Raw genomic sequence first — 7,300 nt, 5'->3', positions numbered from 1 at the left:
TTTATATGAGCCTTCCTCAAGGTTATACTCCAGGTACCGATGAAATTCTTCCTCTGAATCCTTTTTGCAAGCTTCGTAAGTCCATCTATGGACTTAAACAGGCGTCTAGGCAATGGAACAAACTGATTACTTCTGTGTTGCTCAAAGATGGTTTTCTCCAATGTCCATCTGATACTGCTCTATTCCTCAAGTTTACAAAGCGAGGGATCATTGCCTTGCTTGTCTATGTTGATGATATTGCCATAGCAAACAGTAATACTGAAGATTTAGCAGATATAAAGGGTGTTTTGAATGCCGCTTTTTAAGATCAAGGATCTTGGTCAATTGAGATTTTTTCTTGGCCTGGAGATTGCTCGCTCATCCAAAGGTATCTCTGTTTGTCAGAGGAAATACGCACTGGACTTGTTGGATAATACAGGTATTCTTGCTTGCAAACCGGCTGATGTTCTGATGGATCCTTATGTCAATCTTGCTCATGATACTGGTGTACCTTTGGAGTCTGCAACACCATATCGAGAGTTGATTGGGAGACTTTTATATTTGATGATCACAAGACCGGAACTTATGTTGTACATAAGCTAAGTCAGTTTCTTCAAGCTCCTACTGATGTTCATCTCCACGCAGCTCATAGAATACTAAAGTATATCAAAGGTAATCCAGGGCTTGGTTTATTTTACTTTGCTACTGCAGAGAATTGCTTAAATGCCTTTGCATATGTTTTTCATAATATTAAATACTCTTTAATTTACCATTTTTTAAAAATGTCTTTTTTTGAACATTTTTATTTTTGTCTTCTTTTACACAATTAAAATATGTTAAGTTAAATTTTTTAGAATTGTTTTTTTTAAGTTTGTATTCTCTATTTTACATTTAGGGTATAGTTTTTAGGTGGTACGTATGGTTAAGTATTTGGTGTTTAGAGTTTAGAATTTCGTCATTTTATATATTAAAAAAGTGTATTTCTGAAAATAGACACCATGAAGGATATTATTGAAAAGTGACATTGGAAAATGGGTATTTTTGAAAATAACTCTTTTTGAAAATGGACAACATGAAAGACTACTTTTGAAAAATGACATAGAAAAATGGGTATTTCTGAAAATGCCCCAAGAAACTTCCATATATTATCTTTAAAGTCATTATCATATATTCTTTTACAAAACTAAATTTTTCATTTGATTATAAGTTACATATATAAAAAAATATGTTTCTGCTCATTTGGTACAACTTGATATTCTATTTGTATTGATATTGTATTGAATTTCTCATTACCACACATTATTTATTTTTCTATTACATTTAATTTTTAACATTATATACACATAAAAATTGGATTAACAATTAAATATGATGATGTAATAAAATTGTGGAAACAATTAAATTCGATGAATCCTAATTTTATTATGGATTATATATGATCAAATAATTTAAGTTGTTCTAAGTATCTGTAAATAATTGTTTACTTGCATCTTATCTTATTAATATAATCTTCCAAAATTTGAATACATTATACCCTAACGTATAGGTACAGCTAACGCCAAACGGTATTGTATTTATTGAATCTTCTTGCTTTGAGATTGAATCACTTCTGCACAGCTAAAATAACTCATTACAAACAAAAAAAAAAAAAAACATTGCTTATCTTTTCGAATCAGTCTCCTTCCATTATGTCTTCAATTAGCGTGATTGATGTATCCATAGCCATCATTTGCTTTCTCATCCTCCACTGCTTACTCTTCAAAAAACCTCATGATCGGTTCCTTAGAAACTGGCCGGTTGTGGGAATGCTTCCGGGTCTTTTCCTGGTGATCCACCGTATTCACGACTTCGTCGTGGAGCTTCTTGAATACAGTGACTTGACATTTCCATTCAAAGGACCGTGCTTTGCGGGAATGGATATTCTGTTCACAGCTGATCCGGCTAACATTCACTACCTATTAAACTCAAACTTCTTAAATTTCACCAAAGGTTCCGATTTAAAAGAAATCTTTGATAGCTTTGGAGATTCGATATTCACAAAGGACTCGGAGGCATGGAAAAATCTGAGGAAAGCTTCTCATTTCATCATCAACCATCAAGGATTTCAAAGATTGTCAATGAGTACCACTACAAGTAAAGTCTTATGATCCAATGGAGTACTTAAACAAGCTAGTGTATTTACATTGCGCAATTTGTGAATCAATGAGGCTTTACCCACCAATCCCTATCGAGCGTGTGTCTCCTGTAAAATCAGATGTACTTCCCAGTGGCCATAAAGTCGAAGCAAACTCGAAGATTTTGATCTTCATTTATGCATTGGGTAGGATGAGAGCCATTTGGGGAGAAGATGCATTAGAATTCAAGCCAGAGAGATGGATTTCAGAGACCGGAGCGTTGAGACATGTACCTTCTTTCAAGTTCTTAGCATTCAATGGCGGCCCGAGAAGTTGTCTGGGTAAAAAGTTAGCTATGTTCGCAATGAAGACAGTCGCCGTGGCGATATTACAAAACTATGACATCAAGGTTGTCAAAGGGCAAAAGATTGAACCAAATGTCCAAATGAGTCTTAAAATGAAGCATGGACTTAAGGTTACAATTAACAAGCGGTGGTAAAGAAGATACTCATCTTTAATTCATCTTGAAATTATTGAAATAACTATGTTTTGTTGGTGCACAGAAAAAAAAAATGTTTTGTTATAAGTTCTATTTTTTTCGAAACTATAGCCTAAGAGTAATAATGACAGAAATTAAAGTGTGATATACTTTAATTTCTAGATTCCTATGGGGTTTTTTTCTTTTTCGTAATAGAATTCCTATGGGTTTCTATTGTATTCTCTTTCGTATTACCGGAGCATAAGCACACAAAATGTTGACACATAAAAATGTATATAATACGTGTAATGCATACTTACTACATTAATTATTCAACGCGAAGTCTACTCAACAATGTTTTAACTAGATTATTAGGAGGACTTAGGAGTACTAGGTCGTCCCACGGGACAAACTGTAAATTCTATTCAATTCATAGATGTGCTTATCCATTCATTTTAAGTTGGGAAGTCACCAAATTAATTATATAGGACAGCTACGGGTGGGGGTGGGCAAAATACCCGTACCCGAAACCCGAACCCGAATCCGAACCCGACGTAAGCAATTCGGGTCGGGTATAATTCATCCAAACTATCTGATTGGGTGTTCTTATAAAATAAAACGGGTATCCAAACCCGATCGGATATACCCGAATATTCAAGTAAATACCCGAAAGCATCCATAACATTCTCGATCGGTGTCTTGTTTCTCTTAATTCTCTTGATTCTCGACTTGCTATCTCCCGATTTCTGTGATATTCAAACCAACCAGAAAATCCCCCAATTTAACAAACTGGAAACCCTAAAAGAATCATTCTCATCGTTCTCCGACTCTACTCCATCTGAGATCTCAAGGCAAATCAGGTAAATCACCTTCTTCTTCGTCGATTTTATCTAATAACTTAAAACAGAGGCTAACAATATGAATATAAGCTATTTGAATTCTTTATTACGAGTGTTGTGTTGTAGTCTAGTATCAATTATATTTAAATTCATGCTTGTGTTTGTGTCTCTATGTTTTTTTGCTTGATAGATTCAGCATCAAGTCCACAAGAATTAATTTAAAGTGTTGGAGTGGGTTTCTTACATATCATTGCTTGTGTGTATGAGTGTGTATGTGTTTTTTTTGTACTTTATTTATATTTGGCCTCAATTCTGAATTTGTTTTAGTAGAGGATTCAACGAACAGTTAATTAATTTGAGTTATAATAATTAGAAGCATGATTAAAACTGGATACATGTTATGCTTTTGTTTAAGAATTCTGACTTAGTATGTTTTTTTATTTCTAGATGGATTCATCATCATCTCCGAACCAAGATGCTAGAGATAATGAATGGATGAAACAAGATATTAAAATTGAATCAAAAGTGCTTACGAATGCACAAATACTTGATGAATTCGAATATGAAGATCAACTTGAGAAAGGTGTGTATCTTTCTTCTTTAATTTTTTTTTCCTTCTATTTTACTTAATATTTACAATCTGTGTTTGTTCATTATATTTTTAGATTTTGCAACCCTAACCATGACATCACAAGAAAAGTAAGACAGTTTGCAAGTTCTCTAATCTCTCTTACTAGGTAAATTAGTTGCAATTTTCATATATTAGTTTAGATAGATTATATGATTCTAACTTTAAATTTGGTGTCATTTCATGTTTCAGGAAATCAAGAACTATTGGTTTATGAACTTATTGTTTTTGTGTTTGGATTTATCATTTCTTTTTATTGAACTCAATATGGTATTATGAAGTTGGTTTTTTTATATTTGATGTTTACAATCAGTTTGTTTAGCTTGATAGTTTGGGTGTAACCCGAACCCGATGGGTGTTTACCCGAATCCGACCCGAAATCTAAAAATACCCGAATGGGTCTTATAGTTCTAAATCCGAAAACCCGAAATACCCGACCCGAAACCCGATAGGGTACCCGAACGCCCACCCCTAGCTACGGGTTTGGTATTGAAGTCCCCCATGCCTGGTGGTGGGGTGTGTCTTTGCCGGCCAAAAATATGAAGGATCCTATGCAGGCGGGTCTGATCCGTTTAGCGTGTCATATAGTATCGGCTAATGGCTATTAGCGTTAGATTAGATTAGACCAGACCGCATTAGCTCAATCCAACATCGGTGACAATAACTATCGATGCTGTACATAAAAATGATTTCCTATATATGGAAACGCCACAGAAACAAAATTTCAGTAAAGAGGATCTTGTTTAGATAGTTAAAGAGATATGATAGTGAAAAAAAGATAACATATACGTAGACACAGATTTCTGAATGTAACGTGAAGTTTTTAAGATATTATTTGAGTTTTTATTTGGACTTAATGAAATGATGGACCATTTTAGAAATTGTTCACAAATTCGTCTCATCCATTTGTGGGAAAAACGGTCAAAATCAACTCAGACTATTTGCAGAACGCTTTTTTGATATCCAATTTATGATACTATGCATATATCAACTTTAACAGAATAAAAGTATAAATTTTATATAAAATTTAGCTGATTTCAGTATCTCTTTAAACGATGTTAGTTGACCATTTGACGAAGCTGATTCAGACGCCAACAAGACAACATGTGGCATATCAAAACAACATTGATAGCTGAACAAAAGAAAAAAATATGTTCAAGCAGGACTCGAACCTGAGTGGTATAGGCATAGTATGTCAAACAGGTTCCTTAACCACTCAAACACGTTGATGGTTTTAGTTATCATGAACAAAGACGTAATATATTAGCTCCATCTCTCTTCTTCTTCCTCCTCTACTTTCGATGAACATGAGAGAGAAAAGTCGAGCAAAAAAACAAATTAATCTGGATTTTAAAATCCAAAATCGAAAAATATAGATTGAAGAGATCAATATTATTTGAGAACATTGAATCGATTCGTTTATAAAAGATTATGCTATAATTTGTTCATACATTAGCAAACGCTCTATATATATATATATAATCAACAAAAAATAGAGCAAAAATTACGAAATCTAGATCTGGGTTTTACAAAATTCATAGAACCTCATGAAGAAACACAAAATAAAAACTCTAACCCAGGTGATATGAGAGACGAATCAACCGTATAAATAACCCTAGATTCTTTCGAGTAATAGAAAAAAGAAGAGGAGGGCTTTTCTTAGTCTACAATTATCAGTTTTGCTTAACCTTAATATTCATTTTGCTCTGTTTTTTTATTTTGGATTTTGTAATCAAGATCCAACGCTTTTGTTCGCTCTTCCCTTTCCATGCCTGAAGGAGGGAGAAGAAGAAAGACGGAAACTAATATATTACATCTTTGTTCTTGATAGTATAAAACATCGATGTGTTCGAGTGGTTAAGGAGCTTATTTATTTTATCATGCATTTATGCTACACAGGTCCGAATCCTGCTTGCAACCTTATAAAGAGAGGTTGAAATCCACAATTTTTATTCTGTTCAGGTTGATTGCATATATAGTATCATAGATTGGGTTGATTTTGATCGTTTTCCCTCCATTTGTGATTAGTAGTTGGTACGACGAACCCAACATATTATGATGGTGTACTGTACGCCTATACCCAGTATCGGCTAAAAAAGTGGAGATCGAAATTCATGGGATTTATGATTCAAAAGGAGAGGCCATGGACGTTTTAACGTATTACATGACTATAGACACGACCAACTATAAACATTTGAAGCTTAGTAAAAGAAAAATTCATCAGAGACACTATATTTTGGGCCTTTTGTTAAACATATGCATGTAAGAGTCTAAGAGAGTTGCACACATCCATTAAAGCTCATGCTCATCTTGGTTCCCTCCAAAAATCTGGCGGGTCTGATCCGTTAACAAGCCATAGTATTGGCTAATGGCTAAATATAAGGGTTAAGATTATACTAGACTAGACTGGATTAGCTTAATGCAACATCACTGACAATAACTATCGATGATGTACTTATAAATGATCTTCTACATTTGGAAACGCCACAAAAACACACACACACACACACAAGCTCAAGGATTAGGATCTTGTTCAGATCACTAAAGAGATATGATTAGAAAGTTACACAGTTATATTCAGAAATCTATGTATATGCTAAGACTATGCACATATCTTCTTTTTCTCCTCGTATTACAGCATGTGATTGAACTCCTCCAGTTTTTTCCTTCAATGCAGTAACTGATTGGGAGGCAGGAGCAGTGATCTTTGATGTACTTCTCGACTCATTGTGAGATATTTCTTAAACTTTAATATGGATTTAATGAAATGATGAACCTATTAGAAATCGTCCACAAGTTCGTCTCATCCATTTGGTGTTAGTACGTAGTTGGTTCCGACACCAACATATTATGATGGTGTACGCCTTTACCAGTTGGATTTGATAGCTATAAGATCTACGATCTAATAATAAAAAAACGTACATATTTCAAAATGAATTGAAAAGGAGGTTTACAAAGCCAATAAAATACAAATGAATATATTACATGCACCGATACAAACTTAGGTAGTACGAAAGCTTCATCTAAGGTCATCAAATGATAGACACCTACCCAAAAATAAAATGACAGACCTATTACGTGACTCCAAAAAGAACCGAACCGAATTCAAACCAAAAATCTTTTAAGACGAACAGAACGTCAACCTCAAAACTCGAAAATTTGAATTTGAATAGACCTCACTCGGTTAATCAAATAATCTACGTACTTCAACAAAAAAAAAAAAAAAAAAAAAAAAAAAAAAAAAAAAAAAAAAAAAAAAAAA

Source organism: Camelina sativa, chromosome 11 (genome assembly GCF_000633955.1).
Source record: "Camelina sativa cultivar DH55 chromosome 11, Cs, whole genome shotgun sequence".
Taxonomy (NCBI): domain Eukaryota; kingdom Viridiplantae; phylum Streptophyta; class Magnoliopsida; order Brassicales; family Brassicaceae; genus Camelina; species Camelina sativa.
This window is presented reverse-complemented; position numbering follows the sequence as displayed.